General features: G+C 45.4%; 1 long non-coding RNA gene across 1 annotated transcript; it reads right to left on the bottom strand.

Moving 5' to 3' along the window:
- Window positions 1–1,466: 1,466 nt before the first annotated feature.
- LOC117796719 lies at window positions 1,467–13,445 on the bottom strand. Its single transcript, XR_004621365.1, has 3 exons — window positions 12,779–13,445; window positions 3,191–3,321; window positions 1,467–1,823 (listed from the first exon to the last, which is right to left on the bottom strand). It is a non-coding gene; the product is annotated as an uncharacterized LOC117796719 (long non-coding RNA).
- Between the last annotated feature and the right edge of the window lie 489 nt (window positions 13,446–13,934).

The raw sequence follows: 13,934 nt of genomic DNA, 5'->3' as shown, positions 1-13,934 counted from the left end.
GTCTGATCTCCCTCCCCTGCATCTGAGCTGGAACGTGAGATGCAGCGCGAGATTGCAGGAGAGGGCGGGCTGGGGACAGTTTTGGGGCCCGCAGGTGTGCGGCAGCGGCTGCACGGCGAGGGCTGGTCCCCCACCCAAGCGGGCAGACACCCGCCAGGACTTGCCGGAGCCCATGGCAGGGGTGTCGCCTTGTAAATTACTCTCTGGAGGCTCCCTCCACGTTGGATGTGATCACGAAGGACAGAGCATGGAGGTGCTGCAGCCCAGGCGTGGAGTGGAAGGCTTCTTGGAGAAAGTCCATGGACGAGAGGCTCAGCCGGTGCAGGGATGACCCACCATGACCTCCCAGCAAACTGGGGAGGGCCTCGTCTACACCTTCTCACTGTGCCTGCTGTCTCCAAAGCAGCCCAGAGCCAGGAGACTGCACCCCCCACCTCTATTTTAATGATTGTTTTCTTTTAATAAAGATCTCCTGAAGTTCTATAGTATGAGGACACGACACTGAAGTCCTCTACTAGGAGACATTCTCCACCGTGGGGGACAGCCAGACCCTCCAGGGAGGTGCAGGGTCTTGGCCACATAGCAGGTGCTTNGGGACAGCCAGACCCTCCAGGGAGGTGCAGGGTCTCGGCCACATAGCAGGCGCTCAGTAAATGCTGGTTTAAGAAACTATGCAGGCCCCCAGAGTGGTATTAAGAGGTAACCTGTGAGACCTCAAATGGGGTCAGTAATAAGACAACAAGCACGGTCAGGACAAGACTCCACACAAGGACAAGAAAGGGACTTCACCTGTGTGGGTCAGTCATCAAGGATTCTCTGATTTGGCTCTTCCGTGGACAGGTTCAAGTTGAAGAGTCCTCATGGTACAGGAATCCAGAAAATATTGATTAAAGGAAGAAACAAGAACTAAATTAGAGGTGGGGGGGTGCAATGACCAAGGCAAGCGTCTCCTGAGTCTGGAGGCAGAGAGCTGGGGAGGCAGCCCGGTGCAGGAGTGCCGCTCAAACCCATTTGGAGCTTCCAAGAGGGTTGCAGGGAAGGAATAGGGGAGGGGAAGGAAGCCTACTGAGAAAGAGCAGGAAGAGAAGAGTCAAGGGTCAAGTTCTCAAATTCTCCTTTACTAGTGGTGAGATTAGTAGGCTTTCCTCAGGGGAAATTCAGTCTCCCTTAATGTCCCATCTTGGATTTGACCTCATCAGCACCCCCCCCCCAAACCTGCCCAGGCCACCCACCGACAGAGGCTCACAGATGATAGCTTGAGAGCAAATGCATTCAAGACCCAGCCCAGTACTTTACGTATCTCGCCTCCCAATCTAGACACCTATGCCCTAGTTCCCTATGGTCCCAACAACCTGGTTTGCTCTGCAAACATCCCCTGTCAATGTTCTCGTCTTGGATCCAGCTGACACACTGATCTACATTTTCGTGATAATATTTTAATTACATTTGTATTTACCTGTCAATTTTCATACCGAGCGTCATCCTGAGAAGGACTGGAAGCAGCTTCTAAAGTTTCAATGTGGTAATGACTTCAACAAATCTGGCTTTCCTCCCTGCTTCAAAATAGCTATGCCGGGATCCATAAAACGTAGATGATTTTTTTTTTTTTAGTTTAATTGTGAAAACACATACACAGTGCCTTTGAAATCTGGCTCCAGGTTTTAAAATATGTGCATTTACTTACCATCCCGAGAAGCATCAGTCAGCGGGTATGGGGTATCCTGGCCAGCTACCTGTCAGAGCGGTCTGAGGCGTGCTGGGTTCTCCCACAAGTACGGGCTGGAGTTTGCATGTCCAGAAGTGTGAACTCCTCAATTTTCTTCCTTTCGTTAAATGAAAAGGAAAAAAGAGGTGCAAAGTTTGTGTTGGAAAGAGAGGTTTGGTTGAAGCTGAAGGGGCACCCGAGCAGGAGGCATCCTCCTGGTATCTTGCCAGCCCAGAACTTTCCCCAGCCATACTCGCCTACTGTCCCGCATGAAGTCGGTCAGTCCTTTGCTGTGGCCTCTTGGCCACAGCTCAGCTCAACAGGGGAGGGTCCAGCTTTGTCCTTGGAGGGCGTGATGTGTGGGGGTCCCACCCTGGGACACCCTCGTGCTGTGGGAACATGGAAGGCTCCCCTTCCCACATTCACACAGGTGGCTTTTGGGCTGGCAACAGGTCTGGCTTCTCTGCTGTTCCCTCTGTGGAACTCCAGAACATCTGTGTGCCACTTCACCCTGGGGCAAGGAGTGGGCCTTCTCTTTCTGCAGGGGACTCAGGGCCAAAGCTGCTCCCTCCTCACTCGAAAGGCCACCGAGAGGGCAATGGGCACAAAAAGAGGCGTTTTTCTTATTTTGTTATTGTTTTTAAATTTCAAATGCCTATCTTTCTTCTGGAAATATCTGAGAGGCCTTACAGAAAGCAGGATGCAGGAAGTGGCTTCCTCGGCCGGAGCAGCATATCTGCTATGGGCATGGAGGGCGGGAATAACCAGCAAGCTCTCGTTTGTGGGTCAACCCTGGGCATCCGTGGCCCTCGTTGCTTCTTACAGCACCGTAACGGTAATGTCACCACCCTACCTCACACACAGACAGTGAGGCTCAGAGAAATGCAAGGACTTGCGCAAACACCCAGCTGCTGAGCGGCAAAAGCAGGGTCGGAACCCAGAGTGGGCGAGTCCAGAGCCCTCCGCCCAGCCAGGGCAGGGAGAGCCTCGTCTATGCTGTCCCCACCGTAACCATTCAGCCTTGCGCTCCTCGCTACTGAGGCAGGGCTAAGTTTCATGCAGGCGAACCGAATCTCCGCCCTCAGGTGGGCCAAGAAGCCGGTGTGGGGTTTCTGGTTTTGCTCGGCTTTAGCCGTGCATGTCCGTCCATGCCTCCGTGGGGAATGCTTTCCTCAGTTGTGGTTGTTGCCTGATGCTGGTGTGCATTTGAGCTGACAATCCCGCCTCGCATTCCATTGACTGTGAGAAACGCCAGCTCTCTGACACCTGTGCGCTTTCGGGTCCCGGGAGGCCGCAGGGTCGTCTGGTCGCGGCTCACTGCCACCCAGTTCTATGGGGCCGCTGGCCTGTGGAAGAGCGCTCACCGGCCCGGTCTTCCTTAGGCCGGAGGAAAGGCCGCGCTCCTCCTTAGAACCACAGGGCCGCAGGAGGCCGGGAGAGCGGGTGGATTACTGCGGAAGAGAAGGGGGAGGGGGAGAGGCTTACAAAGTGCTTTCTTGGCTTGCTGGGAGATGCAGGCTGGGTCACCGCCCTCCGGCGGATGTGCGTTTTCCTGTTCCATGGCCTCCTGGAGAGCGAGAGCGAGCTGGGGCACAGCCCGAGGGAACTTCTTCCACCTGACAAAGCAAAGGCCAAAGGAAAGGTACTTTCCTTTGTTTTCTTTTTCTTTTGTAGAGACAGAAAGAAGTTGTGAAAAGAGTGTGCCTTTTTGAAACCGGGTGGATGGGGGTTCAAATCCACATTTTCTCACTTCCTAGCTGTGTCACCGTGGGCAAGTGATATCAGGGTAACACATTCGAATGCCCTTTCCCATCAGTAACATGCAGACGAAAATAGAGCCCTTGCTGGCGCAGTCTGAGGATTCGAGGCAACGCCGGTAAGAGCCCCGGCCGGACCCCGCAGAGGTCTGGCAGTTAGCGGGAAGCGGTGGGGGGCAGCGGTGGCGGCTTGTACTCCGCAGTAAAAGGAGCGGCGGACTCACAGGCCACACACCACTTGCCGCGGGTGCGGCTAGGAGCATAGAGTTTCTGGTTTTCAGTGAAAAACAAAACAAAACAAACAACGAACAGATAACCAACCAACAGCATCCCCCACCCCTATCGCCTGCCCACCCGCCCCGGAACCTTCGGAAACGTGGACTTCAATCTAAGGCCTGTCCCGCAAGAAGGTCTGAAAGTGGCACTTTACTGCCCTCTGCTGTCCACCTGGAAAACTCCCTGCGAGCGTTCCGCATCTTGGCCAACCTTAAAATCCCACGGACTTTGGCCCCCAGCGCTCGCCCAACTCTTCTGAAAGGTGCACCCCAAAGACGAGGGTAGCACCAGGACCAGCTATATAATCTGAGGGGTCCAGTGAAAAACACAGGGCACCTTGTTAGAAAGTGTATTAATGATTTCAAGACGGCGACAATAGAGCGTAACATCAAATGACGGGCACTTAATTTGAGGGTGGTGCCCTGTACAATGGTGCGTGTCCCATGCCCCAGGAGGTGGCCTTCCCTCATTACTCCCTGCTCCTGATGTTGAACTTCTGGATCTATGCCATAGTCTCAATAGTTCTATGAGGAACGGAAATTTAGTAGAACATGTCTGGGGAGAAGAGGTGGGGAGAGGGCCTCCCCTCGCAAGCCAGGCTGGTGGGGGTGAGTTTCTTTTGGCTCTCATGCAGCCACACATATCTCTCCTCTGTGCGCCGCTGGAGCGTGAGGAAGCCAGGAAAAAATAGCACGCCTTGTCCTGGCCTTGGGAACCAAGGCAGATTTAGAAGTTGGACGGACGGAGAGTCAAATGTCAACATTACTACGGAACAGGCTACACTGGAGGACAGAGCTTACCCAGAACTAAGCTGTGTGCTAAAATCCACCTCTAACTCCACCAGCAGAGACCCACCCAAATGAGAACGTGGAGCGACTGTTGTCACCCACTCACCAGGGAATTCACTGTACCTCCTTGGGCACAAGTGAGGAGAGCAAGATGCCAAGAGTAATGAGAGAAAAATCCCTGTCTACGGAGATCAGAGCAGCAGAGGGAAAGCGCGCCTCCTGCATTAGTTAGGGCCTGACTAGGAAAATAGAAACCACTTGGAGTATTTACAACAAAGGGAATTTGAGGCGTGAATTGCTTTCACACATGGTAGAGGTGCTGAGAAGTTAAAGCACAAGGTCAACAGGAAGAGGATGTCAGTCCTGCTTTTCAGCTGGAGGGGAGAAGGGGTAAGCTGGCGTTGGGGTGGCAGGAGATGGCAGACCACTGGGTCCCTCAGATAGGAGCTGGAGTCATGGAAGGAAGATCTGAAACGGAAAGAGGGGGTAACGATGGCCTGACTTCTCCCTTCTTCCCCTTCTTCTAGGACCTTCCATTGGCCACACTTGGCTGAGAGGCACGTGGCGCAGGAGCCTGGAGAAGGTAACCGATGGGGATCCGTTCCCCTGCATTTCCCCTGCCATTCCAGAGCACAGATAGGCCCTGAACAGAATGCTTCCTTGACAGTTACAAACTCAAACGATTGCCCATTGTCTGTTGGATAAGAGGTAAATTCTGCCCCATGCCATGCTTTCTCTCACAGGCCACCTAACCCCTTTTCCTTGTTCTGTCAGCTTACTTCATAATTCTAGGCTCTTAGTCTTGTTTCCTCTCCTGGAATGTCCTTTGCCCACATCATCCCCTTCTCTCTCTTCCTCCTTCTCCGCCCCTGCAGCCCTACATTCTCCTCCCTCCATGCTTCTCCTGCTTTTTCCTTCCCGGCTTCCCTGTTTCCATCCTTTCCTTTTGCATACTTTTCCTCTCCTTCTTTCTTTCCTTCCTATTAATGAGCAGATCGAAGTCAAGGTCTTTGTGTTTATTAGCTGTTATTGCTTTCCAATAAATAGTTCTTAAAAATAAAATATTAAAGCATACTGTACCCATTAACCTCTACCCCCCACCACCGCCATACCTAGGAGACCCCAAATCCAGAATGTAACCGATAGAAACCAGGCCAGGCTTTCTTTACCAAGCCATGAGATGGCATCTCGATTTCTCAGCAGGATTGGGAAACCCATACAAGAGCTCAAAACCTGCGCACAACAAAATAAGCCTCTTCACATTTGCCCCTAGAACATCAGTCAGACTTCTGTTTGCGGTAATGATTGCCCCAGATTTTACTGGATGGACGTCATACAAAATGGGAGCCCTGAAAGCACTGGAAAGTGACGGGAAGCAGGTAGATTTTGGTGGGAACTCCCTGAAGAGAGAGAAAAGTTAGAGGAAGTGAGCTCCCCGTTTCTTCGTTTCTTCGGGTTCTAGCCGGGGCCAGGTGTAGGCCGCACCCTGCAGGCCGGGGGTGGTGCTGGTGGGAAAGGAGCCATCTTTCTGGCTTGTGAAAATAGAAGCAGCTGTATAGCTGCCAAAGGGATGAGAGGTCCCAGAAGGGAAAGAGCGGGAGAGGGGATCCCCTGGTTCTATCTGGTTCTAGCTCTGGTCTGCGCTAGAGAACAGACACAGAGCAGCTCAGCTAAAGGCAAGAGTGATGGGGCCGCCGCCCAAGAAACAGCGTTTAGTTAGAGTCCAATCAAGGAAAACACCTACGAGATGAAATGAAATAACACCTATTGGGGGGAAAAAATCAAGACTTAGAGCCTCCACAAGTGACATTAATGATATATACAATTCAAATTACCCAACACAGGAAGAGCCAGATAAATGGGATACACTCTCGAGTGAAAAGAAGTTACGTGAAAGGAACCAAACAGGAAGAACTACATGCTGGCTGATCCTGTGAGGTTTAGAAAAGGCACAGTTGCAGGGAGAGAAAGCAGATCTATGTTGGCCTGAGGCTGAGTCAGGGGAGGGTACCGATCGCAGAGGGATACGGGACACTTTCTGGGAGAGAGGATATGATTTATATCTTGCTTGTAATGATGGTTATACAACTATATATAGTCCTAATTCTACACTTAAAATTAGTGGATTTTACTGTATTGTAGATTGTGTCTCAGTAAAATTGGAGAAAAAGTAAACAAAAAAAAATTACAGCCAGTGGACTCTTTTTCATGGCTGTAAGATATTGGTCCATATTTTCAAGTGTCCTTTGTATTCATATCATGGTCCATTATATAAATGAACCATAATTTGTTTTTAATTCTACTGTTGCTGGGTATTTGCATATTTCCTCTTCCTCCTCCTCACCCCTTCTCTCTTCTCCTCCTTCTTCTTTTTTCTGATTGGACCCATGGGGCTATAATATTCTGGTACAGTCCCTGCAACACTTTTAAAAGTATTTGTTATGAACTGAGGTATCAGTTTTGTTGGGTTGTAGACGATACATGCTAACCTTTCCTAAGTAACGCTGGATTGTTTTCTAAAATGGTTGTACCAGGGGTGCCTGGGTGGCTCAGTCAGTTAAGTGTCTGTCTGCCTTTGGCTCAGGTCATGATCCCAGGGGCCTGGGATTGAGCCCCATATTGGGCTCCTTGCTCAGTGGAGAGCCTGCTTCTCCTTTTCCCTCTGCTGCTCCCCCTGCTTGTGCTCTCTCTCTCTCTCTCTCTCTGTCAAATAAATAAAATCTTTTAAAAAAAGAAAAACAAAATGGTTGTACCAATTTATACTTCTACCAACATGTCTGGAATCTCCATTGCTCCGTATTTTTGCCCATACTTGGTATTATCAGATTTGAAAATTTTAAATCTGCTGGGCAAATCTTATTTTAACTTGCATTTCTCTTATTACTAAAGGAGTTGAGTATCTTTCCATATGCTTATTAGCCATGCAGATTTCTCTTGGGGGTTAGTGACCAAGTCTTTCTCCATTTTTGACTGGGTTATTTTACATATTGATTCATGATGTCCTTTGTATATTATTGGTATGATATCCCTTGTTGTCATACATATTACAAATATCTTTTAGTTTATGGCAGTTATTTTCACTATCTTAATAATTAACAGAATTTATGAATTAAAATTAGTCTATCAATTTTCCCCCGTTGGGCCTTTTTTTTTTATCTTTTAAGAACTTCTTGCCTAATTAAAAGTTTTGAAAATATTCTGTGTTTACTTCTAAAAACTTTAAAGTTTTGCCTTATGTACATCTTTAACTTACCTTCAGTTGATTTCAGGGCATGCTGTGAAGTCAAGATGCATTTTCACTTTTCCCTGTGGTTAAGCAATTTTTCCACCAGCATTTATTGAATAGTCTCTTCTTACTCCACTGACCTGCAGTGCCATTTCTGTCATGTATCAAGGCTTGATCTCCCTATTCTGTTCCATTAGTGAATTTATCTAATCCTGCATTATTAGCACACAGTTTTATTTAGGGCTTTATAATAAATGCCAACGTCTTGATAGGGTTAGTCTCCTATATCAGTCACAGAATCATCAGGAACACAGAAATCATAGCAGTTACTTTAACAGGGAAAAATGTAATATGAAGAATTGTTAACTAGTAGAAAGTGCTTAACCCCTAAAAGGGGTAAAGGAAGACTGGAAGAGTCCAGATGTAGCTGGCAGCTCCTACCTCCACGATGAAGAAGAGGAAACAAAAAAGAACTGGACCTTTGGAGAACCGCATGCCTTCCCAAACAAAGGCTGAGGTATATACGGCCTGCTTGTTGCAAAGTACCTTGACCGAGGGTATGGGTGAGAGCTGATGTGTAGACAGGGTGCACCGTTGCCATAGGGTGTGGAGCTGGTCTGTAGAAACTGCCTACCTCGTGGAGACAGTTGCCTGAGGGCACAGTCAGAGCCACGGTAGACATGGCTTCTTGGAGCCCCACAGAAGCGCCCACGGTGGGGGAAAGGGTGGCCTGAGGGCCCAAGCTAGAGATGCTTCTCCAGGGTTGCCGGGCTTCTGTGCTGAATAATACTAAGGGAGGACTGGGTCCAGAGAGAAAACTGCCACCGTTGCCTTGCAGTATAACTCCAGCGCCCTCTACTGGCAAAACAAAGCACTGTGCCAGAATGGCAGGAAAGAAGTACTCTGGCAAAGAGGGCCAAGAAGGTGGATTTGGAGGTAAGAGAAAATGAATTGATTACTGGCACAATCTTCTAAATTGTTCTTACCTTCGAAAGTTTTCTAATGATTTTTGGTCCCTTGCATTGCTACGCGCCTAAGTGGGGGAGTGGAGAGAATTGATTTTTTACTTGGACTTTATTCAATCTATAGATTTATTTGTTGGAACCGACAGCTTTACGCAATTGATTCTTCCAGTTCGTGAACATTTGGATCTCTGCATTTATCTAGGTCTCCCTTAAAGCTTTCCAATAGCATTTGTATCATTTTCTCTATAAAGAGCTCTTACGGCTTCTGTTAGGTTTATACTTCAGTACTTCCTATTTTTAAAGCAGATGGTATATTTAAAATTTTCCATTTCTTACTATTCTACAAAAATGCGATTTATTTTTGGAATGTTGTTTTGTACCCAGCAACATGTTAAACTTACTTCCAAATTCTAGTAATATATCTATATATTCTTTTGGATTTTCTGCATGTACAAGTTTATCTTCCAAGAATAATGACAAGAGTAGATTCCCTTTCTTATGTGTTTCTTATTCTTGCTTACTGTACTGTCTACAACCGCAGTATGTTGAGTAAAAGTGGCAGACACAGGCATCTTTGCCTCATTCCCAACATCAAAAGAAATGCTACTGCTGTTAGCTCATTACTTTATAGATACCTTTCATCAGTTCAGAAAGGTTTTTTTCTAGTCCTAATTTGCTAAGAAGTTATTTACAAAATTATGAATGGACATTGAACTCTATCGGGCATGTCTATCTTCATCCATTGAGATGATCTGTGATTTTTCTTCATCTGTTGATGTGAATCACATGGGTTATTTTCTAATGTAAACCAACCTTGCATTCCTGGGCTGAACCCCATTTGGCATTATGCTTTATGCACATTGTTATACTCAAATTGATAATATTTTGTCCAATTTATGCTCCCAAGCGAGATTAACCTAACATTTTCCTTTTTTGTATTGTCCTTGTTGGTATTCTAGCCTTATAAAATAAGTTGAGGAGTATATTTAGAATCAAGCTTTATACACTTTCTCAGATACCCTTGACTGCCTCCTTTCCCTGCCTTGACTGGCATCCCACACATGCCAGGTTTCCCCTCCACTTTTAGACGTTAATGAAACACCACCACATTACAAGATATGGGATCTGAATTCCTGAACAGCTCCTAAGAGGTGGATGATGCCACCCAGAGGAACATGCAGTTGTATCCCCACGGAGTGATGACCAGTGAGAACTGGGAGATGGAAGCCTGATAGCCAAATTACTCCCTTTTCTCTCTCGCATTGACTACTTCAAGATATTGTTCTTCCCAGAAATCTTTCCAGTAAAGTCCACACAATAGTCTCACACGTTGGATGACCTAATATGTCTGTTTCAATCATTGTGAAGTGGCAGTAATACATTAATGCATCACATTGCACTTCATAAGATTTCCCTTGCTTTACTTCCTCTCATCTACTCTGCTGAGTTTGCATTTCCCAAATAAAGTTATAGTACCTTAATCCTTGCCTCAGGCTCTGCTTTCTAGAAGACCTAAGCTAAGAGCAGATAGTATTTGTTCTATGCACTGGAGTATTTTGTGTAAGATATTAGGATTTTGTTTCTTTGAAGTTCGGTAATGCCCCTCGTAAGTTATTTAGGTCTGTTTTTTTCTGTTGGGAACTAGTATTTCATTTTCTTTAAGGGTTATAAGACTACTCTCTTCAGGATTTCTACTTCTTTGTGAGGCAATTTTCATAAGTTCTAGTTTTCTAAGAACTCATCACTTTTATCTATCCTTACACATTCATTGGCATACAATTTATGAAATATTTATCTATTTCATTGCACTTTTATTAATATCAATGAGATCTGTAGAGATTTTCATTGTCGTTACTGTTATTTTCATTGTCGTTACTGTTTTCCGTTTGGTTCTTTCTCCCTCTTCTTTCCTTATTGATCATGCTAAGGGTTTGTAGATTTTATTAGTATTTTTGAAGAACCAACTTTTGACTTTGTTATCTCAAACGTGTTTGTTTTCTATTTCATTCGTTTGCCCTTATTTTTAGTTCCTTCCATTTTTTTTCTTTCAACTTCATGAATTGAATGCCTAGCTCATTAGTTTTTAGTCTTTCTTCTTTTTTTTCTTTCTTTTAAATATTTTTTTTATTTGACAGAGAGAGAGAGAGAGAGAGAACGCACAAGCAGGGGAGTTGCAGGCAGAGGGAGAGGGAGAAACAGGCTCCTTGCTGAGTGGAGAACCTGACATGGGGCTGGATCCCAGGACCCTGGGATGATGACCTGAGCTGAAGGCAGATGCTTAACTGACTGAGCCACCCAGGCACCCCATCTTTCTTCTTATTATGCATGTTTCTAAGCATGTTGGTCTAGTGCCCCCTACATACTGTTTTAACTGCATTCTACATATTTTAGTAGGTGGTATTTCTTTAACATACAGCTTCAGAGATTTAATTTCCATGACTTAATTTTCTCATGTGTTAATTAGAAATGTTAATAATTCCCAAATATATGGGGCTTTTAAGATCCTTTTTATATTGATTTCTAACTTAATTGCCTGTGGCCAGAGAATATTGTGTATTGCAGCAATCCTTTGAAATATATTGACACTCGCTTGATTTGCCAAGAGCATGGCTTTCATACTGTTCTACATGTGATTGAAAAATTATGAATGACAATGTTGTGATATAGAGTGCACGTGCCCACCCATGTAATCAAGACTTCAATTTTCCTACGTATTTCCTGAAATTTGTCTGCTTGTTCCATCAATTACTGAAAGATGACTCTGGATTTTTGGGTTTTTTTCTTTCTCATTTTTGTTTTATGTTAAGACAGTTTAATTAAGCACAAAGGCAAGTACGAGATTTCATCTTCATAGTGAATTTAACATTGTATCTTATAAAGTAAAATCTTTAAGATTTAATCTTAATGTCTATTAAGGCTCCCAAATAAACTGCACTCAAGTCTTTTTTTCAAGGTCTACTTCTGGGACAACCTAAATTAAGACAGTTGGTCCCCTGGAATGTTGTAGCACGATAATAACTAAGACTGCCACCTTTGATGAATTGGCACTGGACCTACAGGAAGGGGATGTGCTAACTTATGCAAGCTCTAGCATGTGAGGGTGGTATTAATTTATAATTGTGGAATAGGTTGGTTATTGCTAAGTGCAATCAGTGCACAGAAAGAAGAAAATGTCAAGCTCAACTCAGGGCATGGTATAAAAGATCTTCCTGGCAGCATTTGAAAAAATTCTTAGCTCATGCAGCTGGATGACAGACTGTGCCGAAAACCAAGCCAGAAATTACAAATAAGGCTGAATTCACAGCCTTCACAAGTCTATGTTACAGTCAGGCCCTCCAAGTAAGTAGCGGCACCCTGAAACGTGGGGCGGGGATGGCAGGGTGGAAATACTGAGAGCTTTGAACACAATTCCTCTGAACCCTCGGGTCTACTAAGTCCACTCACTCTTGGTGGGATAGCAGCCTACCCTGCATGGAGACCATGTTAAGGCCTCAACTGAAATGGATGCCTCAAAAGATAAAGTACTTGCCTCCCCAAGATCTGCCGCACCTCAACAATTACTAGGGTAAAGCCTCAGCATGTCCAGTGGGAGAAATTTGGTCTGTAATTCAGGAGGAAATGGCTCATCACCAAGAGTGCAGGATTTGGCTAGTCTGTACTCTTCCCTGCAGGAACTGGCAAAACATGCCTGGAAATGAATCTTAAGACATGAGACTGGGCTAGATTAAGGGGTTTATTGGTACAGATCACACTCTTCTACAATTCAGAATTTATTATCATTGCAAGAACATCTAGAGACAATTCTGGGTCAGCTGGACGGTTCTTTGAAGGTTGGAGGAAACAATGGTGTAGAGGAAATGCAGAGGTGCAAGAATTGCCTTGGTCCTGAGGCAGAGCTCAGAAAGTTCAGAGGCAACACTTGGGGCGCGGGGGAGGTGCAGGATGGTCATTATAATTTAAGACCAGAACACCTACCACCTGTCTATGTGCCCCAGAAGGCCAAGAAAATAGTCCCTTCACTAAAATAGCAAATGCACTAGAGAATAGGGCATAAGCATTACCAAGAAACTCAGTGGCAGCCTGCAGGCCAAGGTTGATGGCAGGAGACAACCCTTGTGTGAATGGAGAGATTCTGGAACAGCAGAGACCAAGTGGCACCAATTACCTGTCAGAGGCAAAGCAGTAGTTACATCACAGGTGGCAAGGGATGCAAACCAAGGAGCCTGGCCCCACAGGGATCTGTGAAGATGGCTAGTGGACCACGGCAAGATAGGGACAAGACAGGTGGGAAGCCATCGAAGGTGTTGCTTGGCTGTATTAGTCATAAAATAGCAAGATTAGGTGAGATGTCAGCTGCTTCAATGAAAAATCACTATCACTCATCCTTTCCAGATCTTAGCCTGTTCTTAGACCCATAACCCATTGATCAAGGGAAGGCTGGGGTATTTGGGGAAGAATGCTATGAAGCCATATCAAGGGCATCAAAGGAATAGCCAGCCATGTACCAGAATACCTATACACTGGGGAATGGGAAACAAAGACATATTTTTAGGACCTTGCTTTTTTGGCTTAGAATGGGAGTTGGCAAAACATTTTTACTGTAAAGAGCCAGATAGCAATTATTTTATGCTTTGTGAGCTATAGGGTCTGTTACAACTGATCATAATCAACTATGCCACTGTAGCATGAAAGCAGCCATGACAGCAAGTAAATAGTAGAGGCTAGTAGGGTGTTTTTAATAAACCCTTATTTGCAAAAACAAATAGCAGGCCAGATTTGGCCCACAGACTTTAATTTCAAAAGCCCTGGCCTCGAATGCAGTCAATTTTCATAAAAATTCAATGTGTGCTTGGAAATAACATATAGGCTCCCAATTTTATGTTCATTACTTTGTATTTTGTAAACTAAAACAGCACATTAAGTTATGCTGTTCAAATCCCCTATGTCTGACCTGTGTGTGTGTGTTTGGTCTGCTTTATCTATAAATAACCCAATGAGTTTAGTTGTTCAAAAACTTCCTACTATGAAATTTCAAATTTCGCTTTATAAATTTGAACCTGTTATTAGGTGCATACAAGTTTAGAGTCTTTATTTTTCCTGGGTAATTAAAACTTGTATCATGTTGAAATAATCCCCATGAACTCTAGTAATAATTTTTTCCTCGAGCTATACTAGTGTGAAAAGAATATAGCAACATCAGCTTTCTTTTGTTTCACA

This window comes from Ailuropoda melanoleuca, chromosome 16 (genome assembly GCF_002007445.2).
Source record: "Ailuropoda melanoleuca isolate Jingjing chromosome 16, ASM200744v2, whole genome shotgun sequence".
In the NCBI taxonomy this organism is placed as follows: Eukaryota; Metazoa; Chordata; class Mammalia; order Carnivora; family Ursidae; genus Ailuropoda; species Ailuropoda melanoleuca.
The sequence above is the reverse complement of the archived record's forward strand: the minus strand, read 5'-3'. Positions and strand labels throughout refer to the sequence as shown.